Below are 16,257 nucleotides of genomic sequence, written 5' to 3' on the forward strand. Positions count from 1 at the left end.
TCATCAATCTTGACATCCAAAACAAAATTTAAGTGGAGGAATCTATCTCGCTTCTGCAGAGTGACCACAACAATGTGGTAGTTAGAGTGGGATGCATGAAATTAAGATTATGAAGAAGTGATGAAGTCTAGGGTGGAATCTGAAAATGGCAGTGAATAGCTGAGGAGTGTGGAATACAGTGTCACTAGAAGAGAGTCAAAGGGAGAGTATCATGAAGATTATCTATGTATATATTGAAAACAACAAGATTTAGGACAAGAGAGATGCTGGATAGGATGCCAATAGTCAAAAGCTAAAGTCCTTGAGAAATAAGGCAGAGTGATCTATGAGCGAGTAGGGGACTACCACAATGAGGAGAGTGATAACATCAGAGGACATGAGTTAAAAAAACAAATACTGGGTGGGGGGAGGAATTAAATAGGAGGTGGGGAGAATAACCTGAGAGAAGCAATGAAGAGCAAAGAGGATCCCTCTCCCACCTCCAAGTCCAGTGGTACAAGGGCTCTGGGAAGGCTGCAGGGATAACAGCATCCACCAGGGGTGAACCAGGTTTGCTTTAGAACAGGAAGGTGAAGGAAATATTCAGAGAAGAGACTGAGGATACAAAGGTTTTTGATGAAGATGGACTGTGAATTCCAGAGGACACAGTGGAAGAGTCTCAGAAATTGGGGAGTGTGGTAAAGGGATTCAAAATAGGTGATGTGGGGCTTCCCTGGTGGCACAGGTTGAGAGTCCACCTGCCGATGCAGGGGACACGGGTTCATTCCCCGGTCCGGGAGGATCCCACATACTGTGGAGCGGCTAGGCCCGTGAGCCATGGCCGCTGAGCCTGCGTGTCTGGAGCCTGTGCTCCACAACGGGAGAGGCCGTAACAGTGAGAGGCCCGCGTACTGAAAAAAAACAAAAACAAAAACAAAAACAAACAAAAACAAAAAAACCACAAAATAGGTGATGTGAAGAGCTTTGAGTGAGTTAGGGGGTGGGAGACAAAGAGTGACCCAAGAGTCTGGGATTACTTATGGAAAAGGATATAAACACGGATAACAAGGACAAAGTTTCAACCAAATGAAATGATTGTTCATTTTCCATATAGAGTCAACAAAGATTAAGTGTAGTTAACATTTTCTTATTTGAAAGGGGAAAATTAGTTTAGATCATTTTCATTTCTCACTTGGGTAGTTTATCTTGTCATCCCATGTAGAAGAGCAGCTACCCCAGGGTCCATCCTGGGAAACTTGTAGATGGGTTTGATGGGCTCTCATACCACTGGACTTGCACTTTTGGCTTTAAATCCATCTATGTAAGTCCCAAGATGGGTCCAAGCAGGTTGACCTGTAGCAAATTTGGATAAGAAACCTTCTACCTCTTGACCTTGCTCTCCTTCCCACACTCATTACAGTGGCCCTATGAATTCTTGATGTCCTATGCTGGACCTACCTTACAAACATTTAAATTTACCTGTTTACCTAGCACCCATTCTTATGGAACTTAAAAGTTTGTTTTTCTAAATAAAAGCTAGCTAATCTAAAACTAATTGTTGTATAGCTGATCCATATGGTTGTGTTCAGAGGTGCTAATTTGTGGCCTCTTAGTCCTCATGTATAACATAACTTTGGTCTTACAGAGACAAAGGAGCAGCTCCAGTGATTTCAAATATAGGAAAAATCAAGATCAATGGTCTTTGGACTTTTTCGTTTACATATTCCCAAAAGAATTTTGAAAAATACATGCATATCTTCCTCATTTTTATGTCAGCATACGAATTTTTTCTCATAAAATTAAACAATTGTAAAGGAAGTTATTTCCAGCATTATGTTCTAAATATTGGCATTTAAAAATAAATTAGTTACACAATTCTTAAGTATGTCCAGTTGAATATAAATACCATCTTGATTTAATATAATTGAAAGAGTATCACCCATTTGAAGAGTAAATGAAACATTGTTTCTTTAGCTATCAGAAATGTAACAATTGTTCCCTTTTCTTCTTCTTGAACTTTAATAATTCCACTTCCCTTATAGCATTTTTCCTATTATATACTTTATTCATTCTAATCTATTTTTCAACCGACCACATTTCTCTGCAATAAAAAAGACATTTTAATGCCTTTTACTTTCATTTTTTAATTTATTTTAATTTTTGAACATGTAATACTTTCACCTAGTTCAAAAATAAAACCTAAACAAAAACATACATTGAGAAGTCTTATTCCCACACTCTTGCCTTTCTACCTTGTCCCTACCCACATAGATAATCACTTTTTTTTTTTTTTTTTTTGCAGTACGCGGGCCTCTCACTGTTGTGGCCTCTCCCATTGCGGAGCACAGGCTCCGGACGCGCAGGCTCAGTGGCCATGGCTCACGGACCCAGCCGCTCCGCGGCATGTGAGATCTTTCCGGACCGGGGCACGAACCCGTGTCCCCTGCATCGGCAGGTGGACTCTCAACCACTGTGCCACCAGGGAAGCCCGATAATCACTTTTATTAATTTTTATTGTATTCTTCCAGTGTCAGTGTTCCTTTATAAATAGAAGCAAAATTAAATGTATTTTAAAAATTGAATATATATTTCATCCCCCTTTTATTATATAAAAGATGGATTACTTTATTTTATATTTTTTTTAACTGCAGAATGACAATCTACTATTTATTTATTTATTTATTTATTTATTTTGGCTGTGCCAGGTTTTTTTAAGTTCTGGCATGCGGGAGTTTTAGTTGTGGCATGCGGGATCTAGTTCCCTGACCAGGGATTGAACCCGGGCCCCCTGCATTGGGAGCGTGGAGTCTCAACCACTGGACCACCGGGAAAGTCCCTCTACTAATTAGTATTACTGAAAATATACTGATTAGACCAATATCAAATCACACTTCTAATAAGAAGTCTTTCTTTCCCTTCTATCTGGATAGTGGGGTTGGATCACAGAACTCAACTTACATTCTTCAAGGACATTTTGGAAACCTAGATGCTTTTAGTTCTTTGAATTCAACTCCAATGAGAGCAGAGGTTGCAAATGGCAGCCCTGGGCAGACACATTTTGTTTGCCTGGTCCAACATTTACAGATAGGAACATTTTACATAAAGCTCCAGATTTTTGACTCTTTTGAAAATCACATGATCATCTAACCAAGCCTTTCATTCACTCAGCAACAATGAGCTGGCACTGAGTACCACATCCTCCTCCTTGAGGGGGCCCAGGTGCTGCAGTTTGCCACGGTCCCCCTCACTCCTCAATTTTCCAGCCCCCAGAACTTATTTATTTTTCCAGTCTCGTCCCTGTAGGCATTTGACTTTATGACCTCTGAGTTAACCACAGAGTGATTTGGGAAAGTAGACCCAATCAGGAGCATCTTTGAAGCTTCAAAATGGGAAACAAGAGAGGAACTAGTGAAGAGTATAAGAGATTAGGCTCTGGATTAATAATGCAATTAAAAAAGAACACATGTTTCACCGGAACTTCCCTAGAGAAAAGAATAGACAAATGAATTACTTACTCACACTGTTTAGCCTGTATCCACTAGATGGCTTAGGGTAGAGGTTAGGAAAGGTGGAGACTGAACTTGTACTCCAGGAAAAATTAAGTCTGTTGTGTTTTAGGCATGAGAACATAGACGAAAATGAGAGACAGGGCTCTGTTTTACCTTCTATGAAAAGGCAAATTGGATATTGGAATAAAAAAATACAATGGTTCTCTTATTTTCCACTACCACCACCAAGTATTATGAACCTTTTATGTCCAAAATGTTATGAAATGATGTTAAGAGTATGGAACGCAGAAACTTTTTTTTTTTTAATTTATTTTTGGCTGCGTTGGGTCTTTGTTGCTGCACACAAGGTTTCTCTAGTGGCGGTGGGCAGGGGCTACTCCTCCTTGTGGCGCGCGGGCTTCTCATTGCAGTGCCTTCTCTTGTTGCGGAGCACGGGCTCTAGGGCACACAGGCTTCAGTAGTTGTGGCTCACAGGCTGTAGAGTGCAGGCTCAGTAGTTGTGGCGCATGGGCTTAGTTGCTCCACAGCATGTGGAATCTTCTCAGACCAGGGCTCAAACCCGTGTCCCCTGCATTGGCAGGTGGATTCTTAATCACTGCACTGCCAGGGAAGCTCTGGAACACAGAAGCTTAAGATAAAATAGAGCAAGTATTTTGTGTATCTGGTTTTTATATGGAATGCTTCAGAAAAGAAAAAAGGGAATAAGCAGAATTCTAGTTCGTTGTTATGTCTCTAATACCTAGCACAGTACCTGGCATATAGAAGGTAATTCATAAATATTTGTTGAAAGAATGAATAAATGGGAGAATATAAGGTATAAGAATAGAATAGATTTTAAAGAAGTTTTCAACTTGAAAGCAACATTCAGAATCTGAAACAGAATCATTTATTCCATTCCTTATTCTTATCTGTACATTCACTGAGACATTTTGGGGGAATAGTTCCTCAGGAAAAAGAATAGCCTATAAGGGCTTCCCTGGTGGCTCACTGGTTAAGAATCTGCCTGCCAATGCAGGGAACACGGGTTTGAACCCTGGTCTGGGAAGATCCCACATGCCACGGAGCAACTAAGCCCGTGTGCCATACTACTGAGCCTGCGCTCTAGAGCCCGTGAGCCACAACTATTGAGCTCAGGTGCCACAAATACTGAAGCCCACGCACCTAGAGCCCGTGCTCCACAACAAGAGAAGCCACTGCAATGAGAAGCCTGCTCACCGCAAGGAAAAGTAGCCCCCACTCGCCACAACTAGAGAAAGCCCGCATGCAGCAACGAAGACCCAACGCATCCAAAAAATAATTAATTAATTAATTTTTTAAAAAAGTGCAGAGGAAACTGATATGAGTGGAGGATGGGAGTAGAATGGACTTAAAAAAAAAGAATAGCCTATAATAATTTGGTGCTAGGATTTTGTCTTACTTGACACATAATACTAAAATTCTGGAAATCGAAATCCCCCCTAATGAAAAGGTTGCAATAAAAGGCCTGTATTGAGAATTTACAATGACTGTAGCAAGTGTGTCAAAAATGATTATATAAAACCTGTCACATGGGAGTTATTGAAGGGATTACCTTATTAGGGTGAATTATGGTCTTCAGCAGGATATGAACTTGTCCTGAGACAGAATATTTTCAGCATCTGGCAGTAGTCTCAGGGTTTCATACAGACAAACTATTAATGTCATAGTATTCAAACGCATTCCACAATATGGTTTGACTACCCCCTTAATTTGGTTTATGGGATATGCCATGCTCTCTAAAGGGGAAAATTGCATAGAGACATAATGCAGCAAGAGATGACCTGGTAGCACTGCCAGAACACAGTTCATTGGGTGATTTGTAGTGTTTCTTTCCTTCTGAAGACCAGTCCTAAATATTTCCCAATTCTCTTGAACACAAGAATAACCACCCTAATCCAGGAAACAGCCGATTCACTCAGATGATAGCAGAGCTCTTAGAGGACCCATCTGTTTCCTTGCTGATTACCCCGAGTAAAATCCAGTTATAACCAACCAATCCAGAAAATGTCATAAGGATTCCAGACTTCATGTGGCATATACTCTTTATCTTTTCCTGAGGTTTTTTTACCCCCTTTCTTTTTTTTCTTTTTTTCAGTGTTTCTTATTTCCATGTAATGATTAGGAGCTATCTAGAGACAGATAAACTGTCTGGTTCTGCCACTTTCTAGCTGTGTGACCTCAGGCAAGTTACTTAAAATCTCTATGCTTCAGTTTCATCTTTAGTAATAGGTTAATGAACTTGTGTGAGGATTAAATGAGGTTATATATTATAAAGCTCTTAGCATAATACCTAGCACAGAGTAAGCACTACACACAGAGATGTCTAAAATGCCATGTTGCCAGGAATTCCCTGGCGGTCCAGTGGTTAGGACTTGGCATTTTCATTGCAGGTTCAATCCCTGGTCAGATCCCTGCAAGCCACACAGTGCAGCCAATAAAATAATAAAATAAAATAAAATAAAATGCTGGAAGGCCATGTAAGATTACTTTTTTTGATGAAAAGAATAAAAGGAGTTTTTTTTTAAGTTCAAAGGTATACTGAATAAGTAGGTTTGTTTACGACCATTCTTGAAATTTATTATTGAACAACTTCATGGAGAGTCAGCATCTTCAAGAAACTTTCCCAAAAAGCTTTAGGTAAAAACCCATTTTTAGGGGCTTCCCTGGTGGCGCAGTGGTTGAGAGTCCATCTGTCGATGCAGGGGACACGGGTTCGTGCCCCGGTCCGGGAGGATCCCACGTGCCGCGGAGCGGCTGGGCCCGTGAGCCATGGCCGCTGAGCCTGCGCGTCCGGAGCCTGTGCTCCGCAACGGGAGAGGCCACAACAGTGAGAGGCCCGCGTACTGCAAAAAAAAAAACAAAAAAAAAAAACCATTTTTGAGTTTTAGGGGAATGAGCTTTTCTACACAAATTAATTTTCTTAGAAAACAAAACTCGTCCCTTAAGTACCAACTCATAAAACTTTAGACCACTGTTACATTAATAGAGATCATTTTGAACTATATCACCCAAGTCCCTATCTTATTAAACAGATTATAATGAACACAATTTAACAATTTCTTAGTGCTGTAGGATCATACAATACAGAATCACACATCTGGCATCTTGGAAGTAGGCTGAGTATGGCCCTCTAATACCAGACAGGGGAAGAGAACCAGTCTTGAACATATCCACTGGGATAAGATTAGAACTTGGGAATACTGACATGCCAGCAAGTGTTCAAAGTATTTCTAGGTATCAGGCCATAGTTCAGTAAGCGGTTGTCAATGAGAGGTCCAAGGCAGCAGTTGATCACTGAGTCAAGTTGACAGAAAATCAGGCAGTTCGGGGGGAGATAGTATTCTGGGATTCAGACTAGCAGGTTGGAAGTGGTAACTGGAAGATCTGTCTAAAAATTGTCATCTGTGTGAAGAGCAGGTTTCTAAACCTAGAGGTGATCAACTGTGCTGGACAGGCAACTGGAACACAAATTTTGGAATAGGGGTCAAGGCAAAGGTCTAACTATTAGAATAGGGACACACGGAGAGAGGTAAAGTTTAGAATCTTATCTAGATTAAACCAGTGGCAAGGATGACTTGACCCCATGTCACAGACTGTGGAGGTGGAGTTCGTTAAAAATCTTTCTCAGGTAAAGAGACATTGAGTAATTTCCCCCAGGTTGTACTGTGAGGCTGCACACCTGGAATTTTAGCACAGGCTGTCTGATTCCCTACATATTTCTGCTGTTTTGCTCTATTCACTTTATTTTTATTTATTTATTTATTTGTTTGTTTGTTTATTTATTTATTTTGTGGTGCTCTATTCACTTTAAAATAAAATAAAGATTATACTACTCTGGAAAATACAAAAATAACTGGATTTGTTTTTCTGATTCCAAGGAGAACTACAATTGTACAGTTCTAGAGTCACATCATTTATAAATGTTGAAGGGACAAGAAAAATATGTCCATAAGAAAAGTACACTGTTGGTAAGGAATAGCTTTCTATATATGTACCTTAAAAATTAACTTTCATAGGGCTTCCCTGGTGGCGCAGTGGTTGAGAGTCCACCTGCCGATGCAGGGGACACGGGTTCCTGCCCCGGTCTGGGAAGATCCCACATGCCGCGGAGAGGCTGGGCCCGTGAGCCATGGCCGCTGAGCCTGCGCGTCCAGAGCCTGTGCTCCGCAACGGGAGAAGCCACAACAGTGAGAGGCCCGCGTATCGCAAAAAAAAAAAAAAAAAATTAACTCTCATAAATTCCTACAATCTAAAAGTAAATCTTTCAAAAGGAGCCAGTGTATCCCTATGAAAATAGCACGATTCAATTTTACCCATTTAAAATAAATTCACATATTCAAAATTTCATAATAAGCTAAAAGCATATAGTTCAAAGGAACAAAATTTTCTTGATATGAAAAATAGAATATTATTAAGAATCAATGCTCTGTCTGGTTCTTTAAATTATTCTTAGATAATTATTGTTCTATTATAAGTATTACCAACAATAAATGGCTTTCTCTTAGAATTCAGATTTTTTTTAACTTTATAGTCTTTATTATTGCCTTTTGAGATTCAGATCTAAAGAAGGCTAAACAACCTTCCACTCTAATCTTGCATTTCCTCTTTCCAAAAAGGTATTTCCTTGTGATTGCTCCATCTCAGGCTCTAAAAATGTCAGTTTTGGGGTTGTGAATAATGATAGCACTTTGCAAAGACAGGTTAAAAAACAAATCAAACAGGTAAGGAAAGTTGGAAGTGGATGCCTGCTAGGCAGTGGGCCAGCAAGCATGAAAAAGCAGTTTAGAAATACACAAGAACCAAAAAAAAAAAAAAAAAAAATCAGTGATCCAGAAGCCAAAGGCAGGCAAAATTCAGAGTGTGCCAGAGACCAGACAAGTAGACAGCAACCAAGTTGACCAGAAATCCCAAAGGAATGCTTTAGGAGACCAGCAATACCCAAAGCCAGGCAGACAGTTAGGAACCCAGTGAGCAAAAAAGAGGTAAGAGCACTGCCTCTGTAAGAGGCCTGGAGAGCAGAAGTCAAGCACCCAGGCAAAGAAGTCTACAAAGGAAACTTGCTCAGGCCAAACCGTGTCCAGCTTGGGACTGTCAGGAGAAGTAGAAAAATGGACACCTAGTTGCCCGGGGAATACAGAGTTGGTCCATCCAGAGGAGGTCTTTCCTTTTCCTTGTTAACAAAAGATTTGACTCAACAACTAGCTAGCCTTTTTTTTTTTTTTCCACTTTTGGATACTTTAATCCAGATAAGAGTTTACAGCACTCTGTTGCTCTCTTCCTAGGTAATGTGACATTCTTAATCGGTTTCCACAGATGCTGTTCTAATTCAACTTGGCAAGAGGCTTACAAGGTCTCAGGACAAGTTGAAAACTGAAAATAGATCCTGCCCATAGACTCAGCATGACTGGAGAGCTTGCTTCTTAATAATCCCACACCAAGTCAGTACTTGTGTCTAAGACATCCTATTCTATCCCAGTGTGGGTCTGATTTTGTTCCAAAGGTTGTTTTCTTATTAAAACAGAAGTATTAACAGCTAGTACCATGTTATTTTCTCCCTCTTTACAGAATGCTAATAAAGTTCTACAGATATGAGTCTGGTGACGTTTCCCTTCTCTTTATAAAGCATAAGTCTCACAGAACCCACACCCTGTCGAGGCCATCTGGGGAAACAGAATCTCTTATCTCTGTAGGCAGAGGGTTTATCAGTTTCACTTCCTTCTTTTAAGCTGGGGACCATCTCATGTAGTTACATACAGCTGGCCCTCCATACCCGTGGTTTCCACATCCAAAGACTGAACCAACAGCAGATCAAAAATATTTGAAAAAAATTTCAGAAAGTTCCAAAAAGCAAACCTTGAAATTATACTGTGCAGACAACTATTTACATAGCACTTGCATTGTATTATGTATTTTAAGGAATCTAGAGATGATTTAAAGTATATAGGAGGATGTGTGTAGGTTATATGCAAATACTACACCATTTTATATTAGGGACATGAGCATCTGTGAATGTTGGTATCCTCAGGGGTTCTGGAACTAATCTCTGGCAGATACCAAGGTCTACTATACATTGATAAATGACTCTGCTCCTGCCTTACCTGACTAGGTTGATAGGAGAAGTTGAGGGCATTTCCTTAGAAGATAAGATTGCCATTACATTGGGTTCACGGAATGAGGACTGATGGATCCAGTTTTCCCTTTCCCCCTCATCTTCACAGTCACTACAAGGTCTGACAGGGAATTCCAGCCACATTCAGTCTCGTAGAGACCCCAGTGATGACTGTTGTTTATATGGATTTGGATCAGACTACCTGAGTTTGAATCCCAGCTCTATTATTTTCTAGCGATATGACCTTGGGTAAATTATTTCTCTGGTGCCTAGTTTTATCATCACTGAAAGATAAAAAAATGATACTTAAGTCACAGATTTGTGTGAATTAAACAAAATAATATATCTGAAAGTGTTTTGCATATTGCAAGTTTTCTGTGGAGATTAACATAGCACTAAGTTAAAGCCTTTGTACCTGAAGGGGGTGGGGCAGACACTGATCCCTGTAGGTTATCCATCCAGACCTATTTACATTTGAGACTATTCTTTCACAATGAATAATTTCATTAAAAAAAAAAAACAACAGAACTCCCCAAGGGCTCTTTTTCTATAGATGGCTTTCCTCTTGAGTAGATGGAAATTTCCAGTGTGCTGGTCCCTAGAGAAAGTTTAGCTTAAATCCCCAATACCAGTAGCTGGATTGGTAGCTCAGCATTTACCATGCACTTAAGGATCAGTTTTACACCCAAGAAAACAGGGTTAGAAAGGTTGGATCATTTACTATAGCTCACAGATAGTCATTATTTAAAATGCTTCAGTGCACTCCACCTGTCTGCTGGCATAGCCTCAGCTAGCACCACTGTCCCTCAGATGTCTGCATTTCACCACACGGCTCCTCTTTCAGTTCCCCCATTGTACTGTGCTCCCTCCTGCCACATGGCTTTTGCACACACTTTTCCTCCTTCCCAAAATGCTTCTTGCTTCTTCCTATCCTCTCCCCAAACTTCTAGATATCCTGCAGATCTGTGCAAAGAAGTCTTCCCTACCTCCCAAGACAAGTTCTGATTGCACATCATATGCTCCCAAAGCCTACTTATGGCCTGTAATTACATTTGTGGGATTATTTGACTAGTGCCTGTCTTCACTTCTAGATTATAAACTCTATGAGGGCACAGGCCATGTCTGTTTTTTGTTTACCATTGTATCCACAGAACCTGTGTACCCAGTACATAGTAAAATAGTGATAAATATTTAAATGAATGAACAAACTAACTGGGTCTAGAGTTCAAGTCTTATGACATTTTTCACTAACCCAAAACACAATAGCTTGCTGTAGACAGTATTGACTTTATAAGGTTCTGTGACTCTCATGGTCACTCTAGAGTTGTGACAATAGGGTTTGATGTTAATATTAAGGACACTGGTATTAATATGGTATAATCAGAACCATTGCACAAGACTTTGGGAATCATGTAATGTTTAGCAAATTATATGGTCCGAAGGTAAAGTGAATCCCTTAGTACACTTTATTTTTTAAAAAAAAGGATTTGGAGTCATTTATAGAAATACATAAAATATAACAATAAAAATCTACTAATATAAATGAGAAAAGGGAGCAAAGGGAAAGTAAAAAGGTAGAAAAATATAACACCTAGGGTTGAAAATAGAATAGAGTAGAATAGAATAGAATAGAATAGAATGGAATAGAATACACAGGCACTAAAAATTCATCCATGAACTTCTACATAGATACAGAGAAAAACACAAATTTGGCTCAGAGTTTCCTAATGCCCAAGGGAAAGCAAAGCTACTACAAGATTCACAGTATCCATAAGATAAAAGAGGACAAGATGCTCAGGAAAAAAGGTTGCTTTTCCTATATTGTTGTGATGTCCAGAAAAAGTTCTTAATAACAGTTCTACAGTATTATACCATGGTGACTATAATTTGACTGTTTCTTAAAATACCTCTCAGTGTAGACTCAAGGCAAAATGCCAAATGTAGGTCAGAAAAGGGCCATGTCATGAGGGAGAGGGGTGTTGGGACAATGTGGCCCAAGAAATCTCTCCAAGGATCTGTCCCCAGACCTAACAACATTTAGACTGGCTAGAGAATGGGTCCGTTCCCATCAGGCTGTTCTCCCTGAACATGATTTTTACAACTAAACTTTTGTTAATAATTCAAAACCAGAAAATTCAAGGTTGTATTTTCTGATAAGAACCTGAAGTGTAGAAGTTCTATGGTATAATTAAGCATAACCAACCTAGAATTGGTACCCTTTATGAAAGGAAAGCAACTAACAAGTATGCATACCTAAATGGAGAGTGATTCAACTTTTTCATGGAGGTAGACAGGAAAATGCAGGGCCACACTTTTCCTCAGATCATACTTTTGGGGAGTCCTTTTTTTTTTGGCCACAGAGTCTTAACCCCTGGACCACGAGGGAAGTCCCTTAGGGCATCCATTTTCACACACACAATAGGCGTACAGAATGAATTCTTAGCAGGAAAGAAAAGAGTTTAATTACAAAGTAATAAACACTTGTAAGATATTCACACCACACAGAAAGCCTTCCTACCCCCATCCTCTCTGTTCTCACTGCCTCTGTGTACCCACTATGGATGGTTTCTTGTGTCTCCTTCCAGACATTTATCTATGCACAACGTTAAGGAAATCCCGAAGGATGGGGTGACTTGATACCCCTAACACTATATATTATGATTCTCTTTTTTTCATGGAGAGCAGATGAGATGAATAGGCTGTAACTACTGTCCATTATTCTTAAGCAAGGTACACCAAGACTGTGTGATCCTTCCAAGAAGATAAGACTCATATCTGCAATAAAGGAGAATTTATGGAGCATCCATAAGTACCCTGCTTTACACTTCTTAGTACAGAAAGCATTGCTTGCTTTTTGTGTTTCTACAAAAGACTGAGGAGAAATCTGTCTGTCTCTCAGGGCCTCAAGAAAGGGGTCAAGGTTGGCCATAACCATGGGCTCACAATTTATGCTCTGAGGAAATTAGTAGAAGGCACCTGAACATCTTCCTGCTTTGGAATATTTGCTCGCTTGGTTTGGAAAAGGTTTGGCAGAGAGAGAGGACATCCCTCTTGCTGTTGATGCTCATTGCCTAGTGAGCAGAGCCAATCCCACTCAGATCATTGAGCAAGCTCACCTTCAGGCAGAAGCGCAGGGGTAGTATGATTGGTATCAGGACAACGCCTGGTCGGACAGCAAAACAACACACACACACACACACACACACACACACCCCCCTCTCCCACAATAAAACAAAACAAACCTATTTTACAACTCTCTCTCTCTTGCTATTCTTTGATTTTTATCTCATTGCTATTCTTTAAAAAAATGAAAATAGGGTCCTAGAGAGATAAGGAATCCCAAATTTTGACAAGGTCTCTATACATGTATTTTTAAAATAAATGAGATTATATTTTATATACTGTTGTGTAATTTGCTCTTTCCATTTAACTATATCACCTACACGCCAACACCTAAATTCATCCTACTTTCTACAATAGTTTTATGTATATACCATAGGGCCATAGTTATAAAAAACCTTGTTATAAAATTGTTTTAAAATTTACCATCAGGGCTTCCCTGGTGGCGCAGTGGTTAAGAACCCGCCTGCCAAGGCAGGGGACATGGGTTTGAGCCCTGGTCTGGGAAGATCCCACATGCCACGGAGCAACTAAGCCCATGCGCCACAACGACTGAGCCTGCGCTCTAGAGCCCGTGAGCCACAACTACTGAGCCCTCGTGCCACAACTACTGAAGCCTGCGTGCCTAGAGCCCATGCTTCGCAACAAGAGAAGCCACCACAATGAGAAGCCCATGCACTGCAAAGAAGAGTAGCCCCTGCTCACTGCAACCAGAGAAAGACCGCACGCAGCAACGAAGACACAACGCAGCCGAAAAAAAAAAAGTACCATCATATGAATGTACCATAATTTATTGAAACTGTTTGTATTAATAAATGTTTTACTTTGTCTCCAACTTTCACTTGTTTAAATAATGATCTGATGAATATCATTATGCATGGTTTTCTGGAGTGAAGTTTCCTGAAAGTAAATAGCTGGTCAAAAGATACATTCATTTTAAATTGTGAACAGTATTGGAAATTTTTTTCCACAAATGTGGTACCAATTTACATTCTCATAATAGTATATTAAAACGTCTGTTTCCTCATTAAGAGGAATTGAATATTATCCAGTTTTTGAAACTTTGTCAATCTTCTAAGCAAACAAAAATGTATCCTCCTTTTGCTTTAATAATAATTTCCCTAATTAGAAGTGATATTGTGCATTGTTTTATATGTTTACCAGCCATTTATATTTCTTCTTATGTGAATTGCTTCAAAGGTAGTGTTAATTCTTTAGTGAAACTGGCCCCTTTGGAGGCTGCCCAAGGGCCAAAACTGGTCCCTTAGCATTATCTTTGGTTAACAATTGAGCTTAGAAGGTATATTGTCTCAGGTAACATAAATGAGTGGTGAGTAATGTAGCCAAGCGAGCCTCAAGTGTAACTGGAGCAGGGATTGAAAATCTTTAGGACCCTTCTTTCAGTCTTCGCTGCCTTCCGCACATTGGCTTTCCTGAGGATGATCCCATGACTTCCAAGCGCTCCCAAGTTTCCATCTCCCATCTTTGTCACTCCCATTGGTCCAGCTTAGGTCATGCATCCATCTCTGTGACCAATGAGCTGTTAAGATGATTTACAGCCTTTACTAGAACCACACACTTTGTAAGAGAAAAGGAGTTGTCTTCAAAAAAGAAAAGGATATGGAAAAGACTGATTAGATGTCTCTTAATATCCTTATTCTCCCTTTTCCTCTTACATCTGTACACATGGCAGCTCAGAATGAAAGAGCGTCTCCTAGTTCTCGTGGCCTGCGTGTGGTCATATGACTAGCCATAAGTTCTAGCCAACGGGATGTAAGCAGAAGAGTGTATACACAATTTCTAAGTATCCTAATAGGAGGGGCATACTTCTTTTCTCCTTCCTGCTTCCTGGAAGGGAAATGTTCTGGCTGGACCCAGAGTAGCCAGGATCACAAAATGGAAACTGTAGCAACAAATTAGAAGGAATCTGGGTCCCTGATCATCATGGAGTCATACCAGTCCTGAACTGCCTAGATTTATGAAAGAGAAGAATAAACCCCTAGAATTTTTAGCTCCTAGCTTTTAAAATTTGCTGTCACTTGCAGCCAAAAATAATATTAACTGATGCAAAAGGTAATATTATACTAAAATGAAAAGTTGCTGGGTTAAAAGGAAAAAGAATGTTTACTGCAAATATTTGGTTAATATGTTTTTCTAAATCTCCCATTAGTTATCCACAAGGCTAACTTCCTCACTTCCCTCAAGTCCTTGCTGAATTATCACTTTTATTAAAAATTTTAAACATTTTTATTCAAGTATAATAGTATACAGTAAACTGCATATATTTGAAGTGTACAATTTGGTAAGTTTTGATATATTTATACATACACCTGTGAAGCAATCACCATGATCAAGGTAGGGAATGTATTTATCACCCTCACAAGTTTTCATGTACACCTGTACACCCTCCCTAGGCACTCCCTACCCAGGTAAACCCTGATCTATTTTCTGTCACTATGGATTTGTTTGATTTTCTAGAGTTTTATATAAATGGAATAATACAGTATGTACTTTTTTTAGGGGATCTGAATTCTTCCACTCAGCATAATTATGTTGAGATTTATTCATGCTGTTGTGTGTATCGATAGTTCATTGTTTAAAAAGAAACAGACTCACAGATATAAAGAACAAATTAGTGGTTTCCAGTGGGGAGAGGAAAAAGGGGAGAGGGAATGTAGGGGTAGGAGGTTAAGAGGTATAAATTATCATGTATAAAATAAGCTATAAGGATATATTGTACAACACAGGGAATATAGCCATTATTTTATAATAATTATAAATGGAGCATAACTTTTAAAAATTGTGAATCACTGTATTGTACACCCGTAACTCATACAATATTGTTCATCAACTATTCTTAGGAATAGGAATAGGAAATTTAGGAATAGGACAGGAAATTTAAAAAAATACCATCATACTCACCCTCAGCACTTAGCATTCCTGAAGCAGATCAGAATGCTCCAGCCTGGCAAGAAGCCTCTCTGGATTCCAAGTTGCCCCCAAAGGATGCAGTGGCTTGCACATTAAAAAGGTCACCTATGACTCTAAGCCACCCCAGGACTATTTGTTAATTACTGCTGGGGTAATTTACAAAAATTGAGATTTGACGACTTGAAGAAATAAAGATTTCCACAAATGCTTGATGTACTTATGCAGACAGAAAAAGAAAAAAAAAGTTCATTGTTTTTTATTCTGAGTAGCAGGCCATTGCATGGTTATACGACAATTTGTTTATCCATTCCCCGCTCAATAGACATTTGGGTTGCTTCCAGTTTGGGACTATTACAATTAAATCTGCTATGAACGTTCATGTACAGGTATTTGTATAAACATATGCTTACTTTCCTCCTGAGTAAATACTAGAAGTTGGTTGGATCATGGGATAGATGTATATTTAACATTTTAAAAGACTTCCAAACTCGTTGGTATAATTTTAAATTCCCACCAGCAATGTACAAAGTTTCAGTTTTTCCATATCCTTGCCAACACTTTATATTGTCTGTCTTTTTTTATTATGGTGCC

Source organism: Hyperoodon ampullatus (assembly GCF_949752795.1).
Source record: "Hyperoodon ampullatus genome assembly, chromosome: 2".
Taxonomy (NCBI): Eukaryota; Metazoa; Chordata; class Mammalia; order Artiodactyla; family Ziphiidae; genus Hyperoodon; species Hyperoodon ampullatus.